At 39.2% G+C, this 13,377-nt stretch overlaps 1 protein-coding gene across 1 annotated transcript in view; it reads left to right on the forward strand.

Annotated features, from left to right (window-relative positions):
* The window catches only part of LOC125153524 (zinc finger protein 585A), a 64,651-nt gene extending 63,103 nt beyond the window's left edge, over window positions 1-1,548 (forward strand). Inside the window, exon 6 of the transcript XR_007147500.1 lies at window positions 1,537-1,548. The gene's annotated coding sequence lies outside the window, so the exon portion shown is untranslated. The remainder of the gene's footprint in view (window positions 1-1,536) is intronic.
* Window positions 1,549-13,377: the final 11,829 nt, after the last annotated feature.

Below are 13,377 nucleotides of genomic sequence, written 5' to 3' on the forward strand. Positions count from 1 at the left end.
AGCTTAGTTTTCTTAAGAATGCTTTAGCTACTTGGAGTCTTTCAGTTCCATCAAATCTTAGGATCATTTGTTCTATTTCTGTGAAAAGTGCCATTGGAATTATAAGAGGGATTACATTGCATAGTATGGAAATTTTAATATTAATTCTTCTAGTCTAAGAACATGGAATATCATTCCATTTACTTGTGTCTTTTTCATTTACTTTTATCAGTGTCTTACAGTTTTCAATATGCAGGTCTTTCACTTCCTTGGTTAAATTTATTCCTAGGTATTTTATTCTTTTCAATACCACTGAAAATGGGATAGTTTTCTTAATTATTTCTGATAGTTTGCTACAAGTGTATAGAAATGCAAGTGATTTTTGTATATTGATTTTGTGTCCTGCAACTTTACTGAATTCATTTATTAGTTCTACAAGGTTTTTTGGTGAAATCTTTAGGGTTTTCAATAGATATGCTCCTGTCATATGCAAATAGTGATAGTTTTACTTCTTCCTTTCCAATCGAATGTCCTTTATTTCTTTTTCTTTCCTAATTGCTTTGGCCGAGACTTCCAACATTATATTGAACAAAAAAGGTGAGTGTGGATCCTTGTCCCTGATCTTAAAGGAAAAGTTTTCAGCTTTTCACCATTTAGTATGATGTTGGCTGTGGGCTTGTCATACATGACCTTTATTATGTTGAGGTACATTTCCTGTCTACCCAGTTTGTTGAGAGTTTCATCATAAATGGATGTTGACTTTTTCAAAGGTTCTTCCTGCATCTATTGAGATGATCATATGACTTCTGTCCTTATTTTTGATAGTGTGGTTTATTACATTGATTCATGAATGTTTAATAATCCTTGCATACCTGGAATAAATCCAGGTCATGGTGTATGATCCTTTTAATGTATTGGTGAATTTGCTTTGCTAATACTTTGTTGAAGATTTTTACACCTATGTTCATCAGGGATCTTGACCTGTAATGTTCTTTTCTTGTGGTGTCCTTATCTGGTTTTAGTCTCCCACTACTGCTGGCCTCATAAAATGAGTTTGGAAGAATTTGAGAAGGATTGGTATTAATTTTTCCTGAAATATTTGGTGGAATTCACCACTGGAGCCATCTGGTCCTGGAATTTTGTTTGTTGGGAGGTTTTTAATTACTGATTCCATTACCTTACAAGTAATTAGTCTGTTTAGATTTTTGTGTTTCTTCACGATTCAGTATTAGTAGATTGTATGTTTCTAGGTATTCATCCATTTCTTCTAGGTTGTCCAATTTTTTGTGTGTATAATTATTCACAGTAGTCTCTTTTTTATTTTTTTTAAATATTTTTTTTTATTTTTTTTAACGTTTATTTATTTTTGAGACAGAGAGAGACAAAGCATGAACGGGGGAGGGTCAGGGAGAGGGAGACACAGAATCTGAAACCGGCTCCAGGCTCTGAGCTGTCAGCACAGAACCCGACACGGGGCTCGAACTCATGGACTGCAAGATCATGACCTGAGCCGAAGTCGGCTGCTTAACCGACTGAGCCACACAGGCGACCCCACAGTAGTCTCTTATAATCCGTGGTATCAGGTGTAATGCCCCCTTTTATATTCTGGTTTTGAGTCTTCATTCTTTTTTTTTTCTTTTGTGCGTGTGTGTATGTGTTGCTAAAGTTTATATTTTTTAAAAACCCAGCTCTTAGTTTAACTGATTTTTTCTATTGTTTTTAGTCTCTATTTCATTTATTTTCACTCTAATTTCTGTTATTTCCTTCCTTCTACTAACTTCCAGTTTCATATGGTATACTGCATTTCCATTTTCTTTGTCTCAAGATATGTATATCTTTCAACATACATTTTAAATTTCACTTTTTATTTCTTCTTTGATCTATTGGTTGTTTAGTAACATGTTGTTTAATCTCCATATATTTGTGAATTTTCCAGTATTTTTTTTTTCATATAATTGGATTCTAGTTTCATATTATTGTGGTCAGAAAAGATGCTGATATAATTTTAGTCTTTCTAATTTATTAAGACTTGTTTTGTGGCCTAATGTGATCTATTCTGGCAAATGTTCCACATGCACTTGAGGAGAACACATATTCCGTTGCTTTTGGATAGAATATTTTATATATGTCTGTGAAGTCCATCTGTTCTAACATGTTGTTTAAGGCCAATGTTTCCTAATTGATTTTCTGTCTGGATGATGTATCCAGTAATTAAAGTGTGGTATTAAAGTCCCACAGTATTACTGTATTACTGTCTATTTCTCCCATTAGGTCTGCTAATATTTGCTTTATATATTTAAGTTCTCCTATGTTGGGTACATAAAGATTTACAAATGGTGTCTCTTCTGGTTGAACTAACACCTTTATCATTATATAATTGACCTTTTTGACTCTTATTATAATCTTTGTCTTAAAGTCTATTTTGGCTGATATAAGTATAGCTGCCCCAGCTTTCTTTTGGCTTCTATTTGCATAAAATATCTTTTTCCATTCCTTTACTTTGAGCCTATGTGTGTCCTTTCTCTGAAGTTAGTCTCTTGTAGGCATCATGTAGATGGGTCTTTTTTTTTTTTTAAATCTATTCATCCATTTACATTTGAAGTAATTATGGGTAGTTATGTACTTACTGCCATTTCAGTTATATTCTGGCTGTTTTGTAATTCCTGTTTCTGTCTTCTCTTGCTCTCTTCCTTTGTGATGATTTTCTGTAGTATTTAGCTTAGATTTCTTTCTCTTTTGTTTATCTACTGTAGGTTTTCACTTTGTAGTTACCAGGTAATCTTACAGAAAACAGCTTGTATTTATAATAGTCTATTTTAAGTTGATAACAACTTAAGTTTGAACACATTCTAAAGCTCTACAGTTTTACTTCTCTATCCCCACATGTTTTTTTGTTTTGTTTTTGTTTTTGTTTTTGTTTTGAGACAGAGTGTGAGTGGGGGAAGGGCAGAGAGAGAGGGAGACACAGGATCTGAAACAGGCTCTGGGCTCTGAGCTATCAGCACAGAGCCCCATGTGGGGCTCAAACCCACGAACCATGAGATCATGACCTGAGCCAAAGTTGGATGCTTAACCGACTGAGCCACCCAGGCACCCTCTTTTTAAATACTAATAAATAGAATCCTTGGGGTGCCTGGGTGGCTCAGTTGGTTAAGCGCCGACTTCGGCTCAGGTGATGATCTCAGGGTTTGTGGGTTCAAGCCCTGCGTCAGGCTCTGTGCTGACAGCTCAGAGCCTGAAGCCTGCTTCAGATCCTGTGTCTCCTCTCTCTGTCCCTCCCCCACCTGCTTGAGCCCTCTCTCTCTCTCACAAAAATAAATATTAAAAATTTTTAAATAAATAAATACTAATAAATAGAATCCAATAATATAGATACAATACATAATATAGCATAACTCAGTGGAGCTTACCCGATTAAAACAAGTTGGATTAACATTTGAATATCAATTAATATAATTAAACACATTAATAGATTAAAATGCAAAATGATAAGATCACTTGAATACTTAGACAAAATTCAACACAAAGTCATCATGAAAGTTCTTATCAAACCAAGAGTAAGATGGGAATGTACTTTCTCAAATAAAGGGCATCAAAAATCTATAACATCATATTCAATAGTGAAATATTGATGGCTTTCTCCTTTAAATCAGAAGCAATGGGAGTGAATGATATGTTTATAATCTTTATGATGATGGTTTCACAAATATACATCAAAATTTGTCAAATTGTATCTTGGGCCTTTGAGGGAAACTTTTCATACAGTATCTCAAAGGAAAGACACTACTCTGACTGGTTTGGGTTCCTTGCAATGCAATCCCCTATTGATCCCAACACTCTCACTTACTTGGACACCATCCTGCTTCTCTACCCAGCCAGGGTTCCTTCCTTGTTCCAAATGGGAAATCATTGCTGGCTTAGAAATAGCAAGTCATGTTCAAAGAAACAGAGTATTAAAAATGAATATAGTGTCAACTATATGTAATTAGAATGAATGAATGAATGAATGAATGAATGAATGAATAAAAACTTTTTTTGATTTAGAGTTGGTTTCATTTTTTTTAAGGTTTATATATTTATTTTGAGAGACAGAGCATGCACACAAGCAAGGGAGGGGCAGACGAGAGGGAAAGAGAGAATCCCAAGCAGGCTCCACACCATCAGCACAGAGCCCGATGTAGGGCTCAATCTCACAAACTGCCAGATTGTGACCTGAGCTGAAATCAAGAATTAGATGCTTAACAGACTGAACTACCTGGGCGCCCCAAGAGTTGGTTTAACCTAAGCAAATTCAGATCAAATTGTTCATCAGAAAAATGATGGAAACAGCAAATCACCATTTGGCAAATACCAGAGTAATAACTGCTGCATGCAGCAATCATCATTGGAAACTAAAATAAGAGGGAAGTTATCATGAGAAAAAGGACAGATGCAGAGTCTTCTCAACAAGCTACTCAATGAATGCAATGGTAAACGAGTGGCTTTATAGTGCAGAAGTCTGGAGGACACTCCTTTAACCAACTGATTAAAAGTAGCATTGGTTTGGCCTGTTAGTTCAGTTGGTTGGAGCCTGGTGCTAAAAGTATCATTGCTAGTAATCAGATACATGAACAACCTGATATCATACACTGAAAAGGCCATAACATCACTTCTGTGGTATTCTCACTAAAAATATATAATCTTAATCTAATCAAAATATTAATCATAAAATGTCAGACAAACCCAAATCCAGGAATAATCTATGTAATAACTGACCAGCACAGTTCAAAAGTGTTAAGATCATGAAAGAGAAAGGACTTATCTAAGAATGAAGAAGACTACAGAGACATGACAGCTTAAGTGAATTGTAGGATCCTGGATCAGTACAAGTACACTACCATGATAACTGGTGACATTTGAATAAAGTATACAGGTAATTTTTTTTTAATTTTTTTTAATGTTTATTTTTGGGAGAGAGAGAGAGAGAGAGAGCATGAGCAGGGGAGGAGCAGAGAGAGGGAGACAGAGTCCTAAGCAAGCTCCAGGCTCGGAGCTGTCAGCACAGAGACTGACTCGGGGCTCAAACCCATGAACTGTGAGATCATGACCTGAGCCCAAGTCGGATGCTTAACCGACTGAGCCATCCAAGTGCCCCAAGGTATACAGGTAACTTAACAATATTGTATCAAAGTGCAATTTCTGGTTTAGATCATTGTACTGTGCTTATGTGAGTTGTTATCATTAGGGGAAACTGGCTGAAGCGCATGTAGAGTCTTTCCTTATGGCTTAGTTCTAACTCTAGAATAACTTAAAAATAAAGTTTAAAACCTGGGCCTCAGAAAAGCTTCTAGATGAAAAAATAATGAGAGGGTTGGTATGTCGTCATATTAGGCTGATTTAAGAATCACCAGAACAGGGGTGCCTGGGTGGCTCAGTCAGTTAAGCGTCCGACTTCGGCTCAGGTCACGATCTCGTGGTCCGTGAGTTCGAGCCCCACGTCGGGCTCTGTGCTGACCGCTCAGAGCCTGGAGCCTGTTTCAGATTCTGTGTCTCCCTCTCTCTCTGACCCTCCCCCGTTCATGCTCTGTCTCTCTCTGTCTCAAAAATAAATAAACGTTAAAAAAATTAAAAAAAAAAAAAAAAGAATCACCAGAACAAAGAAGAAAACACCATGGGAGGAAGGTCTTATTTAAATTTAAATATACATGGGGCACCTGGGTGGCTCAGTCCATTAAATTTAAATACATATGGATTCTATTGCTAGTTATTTTGGTAAGAAAAACAAGAGGTTTCACGACATAACTAATGGTTCTTCCTGTGAAATTTCTTTAATATTAAGTGCAAAATGCCTAGAATGTAGCTTTCAAACACAAAAATACCATGGTATGTGTTTCCCTAAAATTTCTATAATTAAAGTAGGAAAGTCAATTACATACATAAAGAGCCAGAGGAAGGTGTGAAAGTCAGTGATAAAAGATATGAAGGTGACTGAGAGAGATGTTATTCCACACAACAAAGCTGAAACCAATTTTCTAAAATAGGGAACATAAATTTAGATATTTAATACAGCCTTAGAATTTCAATGGAGAGAGTACTGTATTTTCTGAATTATAGGGGAACAAATGAACTTACCCAGTGATGATACAAAGTTGCTATAGTCTCCAGCATCACATCTCTGTATAAGTCTCTCTGAGCAGAGCTCAGACATTCCCACTCTTCTTGAGAGGTCTACAGCTACATCCTTGAATGTCATCAAACCCTGAAAGGAAAAATCCATGTAACATCTCTAATAGTAAAACAACAACAAAAACAAAAAACCCTGTATTTCAGATCAACAATAAGAATATAAAAAAGCATTTTCCTGGAGGGATTTTATAGTAAACAATAGGCTGGAATGGGATCCTTAAAATACAGGAAGGGGAAGTAAGGAAATTAATACATCTATGTTGAATATCACTGTGCTTTGGTGTGGATATAGCCTCCTGCTACTGTGGGAAACTTCTGAGTCAGACGTGTAGTGAAGCAAACAAAGTAAAGCATGACCGTTAAGATCCATTAGTTCTATAAATGCTAAACACCACATTCTTCTGTAGAGTAAAGGGTTAACTCAGCAGGTTAGGACAGCTCAAACCATACGCATTCCAAGAAAGGACTAGCCTTTGACTAGTTCCTGGAAGGTAATTTTTTTTTTCCTGGAAGGTAATTTCTGAGCCCTTATAATAGCCTGCCTGATAAAGTATTTTCATATGCTGAAGAACTTGGGCCATAACAATTTGGTCTCTATGGGTCTACAGGCTGAATAGCTAAGGTCCGATGGCTGCTGGGAGCTCTGAGAGCCAATAAATGGGTCCTGATAGGAATAGACACATAACATTGGACTAGACTTTGCATGGTAGATGTAAATGCTCAAAATACTATAAAAGAACTTGAATAGAAGACTGTATCAGTTGAGACCACCGTGTTATATTTCTTCAGACCAGGAAACACACCTTACACCCCCAGTGTCCAATAATGTACTAAGAGGTACCATATCAAATGGACATATTATGTTGCATATCATCCTCAGAGTAGTAGTGGTTTGATAAAGAACTGGGAACAGGAGAGTAATATACTTGTTAAGACATGTTCTCCATGCCCTCTGCCCACTTAACAGATGAGGTCAGAGAGACACTAGCATCTTCTACTCATCTTTATGTCAAAAATAAAGTCAAGGTTGAAGCTACAAAAACCAGGGCTGCAAACTCCTCAGAGGTCCCAGACATCAATCTGGGGCAGTCCTGTCTTGGGAGGGTTTCTAGGAAGTATAATTTCTTCTATAGAGCTCCCAGAAGGATCCACTCTTCCTCAGGTGTCTCTCCTTGATATGGGGTCTCCTTCAGCTCTAAAATTCTAACCCAAGAACAAAGCTGTGGCTCAGGGCTAATGAATTTTGGCTGTTAATCTCACCCTGTGGAACGATGACTGTGAGAGCATCCCCTGTTCACACCATCACCCCCTTCTGTATCAATCTATCCCCTAACCCTGACTTCACCCCACAAACTCACACTTCATCCCATGCCCTCCATTCCTACAGAGCCAATAATCACAGTGTGAACTATCTGCAGACAGCTTCCCACATCACACTCAGAGGTTTCTCTGTGGACCTGCCCACCTCACAACCGATACAAATGAAGAGGTTCTTGACCTGCTAATTCCAGGTCCAATGGCCTCTAAGAACATAAACTCAAACTGAGAGAAGTCTCAGAAACATCAAACAGTTTCAGCAGGCATGGGTTGGGTACATGTGTACGTTCTGGAGAGAGATGTCGCTCTTGGCGTGAGTCTCCCAACACAAAAAAGACCTAGGAATTTAACACTTGGGTCCCTGAAGCTTTGGAGAATTCTGGCCCTCACTCAGAATGCACATGCACTTTCTATGGCAGCTGCTTCCTGGCTGAGCTTTATTCTGGTGGGTGTTTGGCCCTAGCCTTGGCATATGCCCTTAGGTCGCATTATTCTGAGTGATCATGTACTTGCAGGCATGTTTGTATTTTTGCTATACTGCTCTGTGTGATGCTTTTTCTTGTTTTGTCAAATTGGGGATGAGATGATTAGGATTTGAGACTGCACACATGTTAGAAGCTTCAAAGAGTAGTTTGTAAGTTTGATTTTTGAGACTTAAACACTATCCTTGGATGCAGCAGATCTAAGATTCCATCCCTTGGAATCCTTCCATGCTTTGATGGGCCAAATTTTTATTTATATACTGATTAGAAAGAAAATGAAATGGTGACATAATCCTTTCTTTATTAATTAGCTTTTTTCTTCTTGGCATTTTCAATTATTTTTTTTAAAGTTTATTTATTTTTGAGAGAGAGAGATAGGGTGTGAGTGGGAGAGGGGCACAGAATCTGACGCAGGCTCCAGGCTCTGAACTGTCAGCACAGAGCCTAACGCGGAACTTGAACACATGAACCGTGAGATCATGACCTGAGCAAAAGTTGGACACTTAACCGACTAAGCTAACCAGGCGCCCCTTGATTATCTTTTTAATGTCTGCAGGATTCAGAGTGACCCTAGTTTTGTCTCTTACTCTTTCTGTCTCTCTGTCCATCTGATGGAAACGGAAAAGTAATGTGGCATGTTTTATACAAGGAAAAATAAATGTAGCATTAGGACACAAAAATGAATAATAAATAACCTAGAACTACATGCAACAGCATACAATGGGTGAATCACACAATGTTGAACAAGAGAATTCAGACACAAGAGTATTTACTGTGTAATTCCATTAATATAAAATAAAAAGATTGCCAAGCCAATTTTTGCTGTTAGAAATCTGGATACTTTATGATGCCGAAAATGTCCTGTGTCTTGATCTGGATAGTGAAATAAATGGATGTGTGCAGTTTCAAAAAATCCATCCGGCAGTACTTTGGCTGTATGTGCCTTTTAGGTATGTATATTACACATCAAAGAAATTACTATTACCAAATCAGGAGGGCTTCTGCTGTTTTGCTCCAAAACGTAAAGAGCTTATAAATGATCACTACTACCCTCACAGCACCAAAATGTTAAGCAAACTGAACACCAACTGAGTGTGGACCAGCTTGAGAGTTAAAAACTTCTACAGGCCCCCACTGTCTTGAGTTTGACCTCTGAGAACACCACCACTTTCTCAGAGAGAAAATCGGAGGAAATTCCCCACAAGCTTCTAGCAGAGGGGAAAGTAACCATTTTGAAATATTTCTAGATATTCTGTTGTCCACCTGCCCGCAGGTGATGAGAGAAACAAAGACAAAAGTAGCATGAATTAACCTCCTTACAGCTTACCCACTGACAGACACCTGAAACATGCAGAGCAGAGAGTGACCATCCTCAAGCACCTCATGGATGCCTTATTTCCTTCATGTTTTTGTTTCATTAAAGACTAAAAGAAACCTTATCTTAGCAGCAGCTAGTCCCTCAAGGTCCTGAAAGCCTTGCTTCCAAATGCCTTAGAACCTTACTTTATCTCATTCCCCCCAACACCTCCCACAAACCTAAAAATATATAATCAGTCACTCCTCACAACCCCAGGGCAGCTCTTTCTGTCCCGCACCCGTCCTGTCCCCGTGCTTTAATAAAATCACCTTTTGCACCAAAGACATCTTAAGGATGCTTTCTTAGCCCTTTGCTCAAGAACCCCATCAAAGGGAAACTACCAGAGACTAACCAATGTAAACGAAGGGAAATACCCAGCCCCCTCTAGCCATCATGTGTCACCTAACTGGTTGGGGGAGGAGAGGTCCTGAGAAGAACTTGTGCAGGTCGCAGCTCAGGGTCGCAGGCAAATTGAGAGAGGAAGACCCAACCATACTAGTCTAAAATGCTTCCCCAACCCCTACATTGACACGACTCATGTGTAAGAACAGGATTAAAGCGGAACAAAGAAAAACTGATGATTATCTCAATTGTTCAGAAAATTATTAACAAAATTCAACGCCCTTTCATCATAAAAACATTCAACAACAAAACCCTTCCTAATTACTTTGTGGATATCGACAAACTAATATTAAGGTTTATATGGAGAGGCAAAAGACGGAGAATACCCAATACAAAACGGAATGAGAACTAAGTGGAAGGTCTGACAAAGAACCGTCCAGTCAAATCTTAATATATATATATTACATTTCTCTTTGGTTATGCTTAGCAAAACTATTCCTACACCGATATTACAAACATACAAAATTTTCACCAGATCACTTTTACATTTAATTAAGTCCACATTGAATATAAAAGTATTAACTTAATACTACTTTACTCCTAGTCACTATTATTAAATGTAGCTAACACGATGTAGTGAGAAAGCCAGCCCATTTCTGGCAATATCAAAAGTTACTTTCCTGTATGTTATCACCAGGTTGCAGCTACCTTAGGGAACACTACACCAGATCCCCGCCTTGGCCCTGGGGGCCGCAACCAATGACCCAACCTTGAGGCTCTGCACCCACAGGCCTGAGGCTTCGGACAGCCGGACAGCCGCCAGTTCCGGATCGCCCTTCTCTGCCTTCTAGCCTAATCTGGACCACCAAGACTCGCACCCTGCGCCCTCGTCTGTTTCCAGGCGAGCCCTACCCGCCCTCGCGTGACGCGTCGCCGGGCCTGGGAGGTTCCCTAGGCCGACTAAAGTTCTAGCAAGGCTGCTGGGATTTGGGCTACTTCTCCCATGAGCCATCACGGCCACGGACAAGCAGGCCCGAACTACATTTCCCAGAGGGCAGCGGTCAAGCGGATCTTCGGCTTCTCTTCCATTTTCGCGCCATTCTGGAGCTGTGCAAGGTGAGTTGAACTCCCCTCGGGATGTAAGAGGCACGGAGTGCCGACAGGCTGGGCTCTGGACAACAAAGTTCATGAGGGGTGTGGGAGGAAGTCTTTGAAGTATGGAAGCCAGTAGTAGGGGCGACTAGTTGTTACCTTGATCTCAGGCCTGAGGTTCAAGCACCACAGGGGAAGGTGGTGTGTACCGGTGGGGCCAGATTGGGGGTATGGGGGGCGTGTGGGGGGGGGGCATGGGGGGCGTGTGTGTGTGTGTGTGTGTGTGTGTGTGTTAGAAAAGCAGAGATGAGAAGCACAACTTTACTCTAAAAAAGAGATAGAATTGTTTCTTTTGTAATAATGAATTAGAAAACATGAAATGTTCTTCAGTAAAATAGCTAACATATTAATATAGTATTACAGCATATTACTAAGTTTTTATAGAGATTATCTTTCTCCAAGATATTCATATTTAGTAGGTGATTTTCATACTCTGGATTTTACAATGAGAAACCAAGGCAATCAAATCTCATAGACTCTAAGAACATTTTCTTTTTTTTTTAATTTTTTTTTTTAACGTTTATTTATTTTTGAGACAAAGAGAGACAGAGCATGAATGGGGGAGGGTCAGAGAGAGAGGGAGACACAGAATCTGAAACAGGCTCCAGGCTCTGAGCTGTCAGCACAGAGCCCGACGCGGGGCTCGAACTCACGGACCGCGAGATCATGACCTGAGCCAAAGTCGGACGCCGAACCGACTGAGCCACCCAGGCGCCCCTCTAAGAACATTTTCACATTTAGAAAATCTGAATAGGTTCTGTCTTAAATTCAACAGGATACCTACCTTGGATACATAATTCCTACATTATGTATACTTCTTTTAAGCCTGGACTGATATCATGATGAATAATGGTATGTATACCATCATATAAAGAACCAAATTAACCTGTTACCTACTGTTAGGTTTTTGTGTAGATATTTAATTAATATAAATTCCTAGGAATAGAATTTGGGACAAAAAAATCAGACTCTTGAAGTGCCTGGGTGGCTCAGTCGGTTAAGCCTCTGACTCTTGATCTCAGCTCAGGTCTTGATCTCAGTGTGGTAAGTACTGGCCTCACACTGGGCTCCATGCTGGGCTTGAAGTGTGCTTAAAAAAAAAAAAAATCAGATTCTTACTAAATGCTTTTAAGATATGCCTAACCATACCATCTTAGTATTTGGGTTGATAAAAAGACTCGAATGACATGGTTGATATTTTTATGTTCCTTTTAGTAAGTAAGGCGAACACTGAATGGAAATAAATGCATCTAAGTCCACTAGGGAGGTTCAGATACTGTGCCTTGGGAATTCATAAGGCAGTGATGTTACTCAGAGTAGCCACCACCGTCCGCTTACTATCAAATTATGCTGACCTAAAAAAAAGCACTGTGATGGTAAGGAATTTCTGTTATAAATTTTTATCTTTTTAAATAGATATAATTCTTTAAGATACACCTTATTTTCATTTATTTGTTTGTTTACCCATCCACCCACTCAGCATGGAGCCCAACACAGGGCTTGGACTCACAACCCTGAGAGCAAGACCTGAATGGAGATCAAGTGTATTCAGTAGTCTTTAATGTAGTCACAGGGTTGTATAACCAGTACCACTGTTAATGCGCCACTATTAATTATGTATAAGTACTTCATTTGTTTTTTTATGTAGTAAAGTGTACATAATAAAGTTTGGGGCACCTGGGTGGCTCAGTCGGTTAAGCGTCTGACTTCGGCTCAGGTGGTGGTCTTGCAGTTTGCAGGTTTGAGCCCCGCATCTGGCTCTGCACTGGTTGTGCGGAGCCTGCTTGGGATTCTCTCTTTCCCTCTCTCTCTGTCCCTTCCCCATTTGTGTTCTCTCTCTCCCTCAGAATAAATAAATAAACTTAAAAAAAGTATACCTAACAAAATTTGACATTTTAACCATTTTTAATGCACAGTTCTGTCGCATTAAGTACATTTGTATTGTTCTTGCAGCCATCACTACCATTCATCTTCAGAACTTTTTCATCTTCCCCAACTGAAACTCTACCCATTAAACACTTCCCATCCCCCATCTCCCCCTAGTCCCTGGCATCCACTTTCTGTTTCTATGAATTTGACAATTCTAAGAATCTCATATAAGAGGAATCATACAATATGTGTCCTTTTCTTTTAAATATTTATTTTTGAGAGAGAGACAGAACGCGAATGGGGGAGGAGGAGAGAGAGGGAGACACAGAATCCAAAGCAGGCTCCAGGCTCCGAGCTGTCAGCACAGAACCCAATGCAGGGCTCAAACTCACAAACCGTGAGATCATGACCTGAGCTGAAGTTGGCCACTTAACTGACTGAGCCACCCAGGCACCCCAATATGTGTCCTTTTGTGACTAGCTTATTTCACTTCACATAATGTCTTCAAGATTCATCCACGTTGTAACTGATGTCAAAATAACCTTCATTTTTATGGCTGCATAATATTCCCTTGCATGTATATACCACATTTTCTTTATCAGTTTATGAATATTTGGGTTTCTTCCACTTTTGGGCTGTTATAAATGCAAACATTTGTGTAAAAGGTTGTGTGTGTGTGTGTGTGTGTGTGTGTGTGTGTGTGTGTGTGTGAAT

The sequence above is a fragment of the Prionailurus viverrinus genome, chromosome E2, assembly GCF_022837055.1.
Source record: "Prionailurus viverrinus isolate Anna chromosome E2, UM_Priviv_1.0, whole genome shotgun sequence".
In the NCBI taxonomy this organism is placed as follows: domain Eukaryota; kingdom Metazoa; phylum Chordata; class Mammalia; order Carnivora; family Felidae; genus Prionailurus; species Prionailurus viverrinus.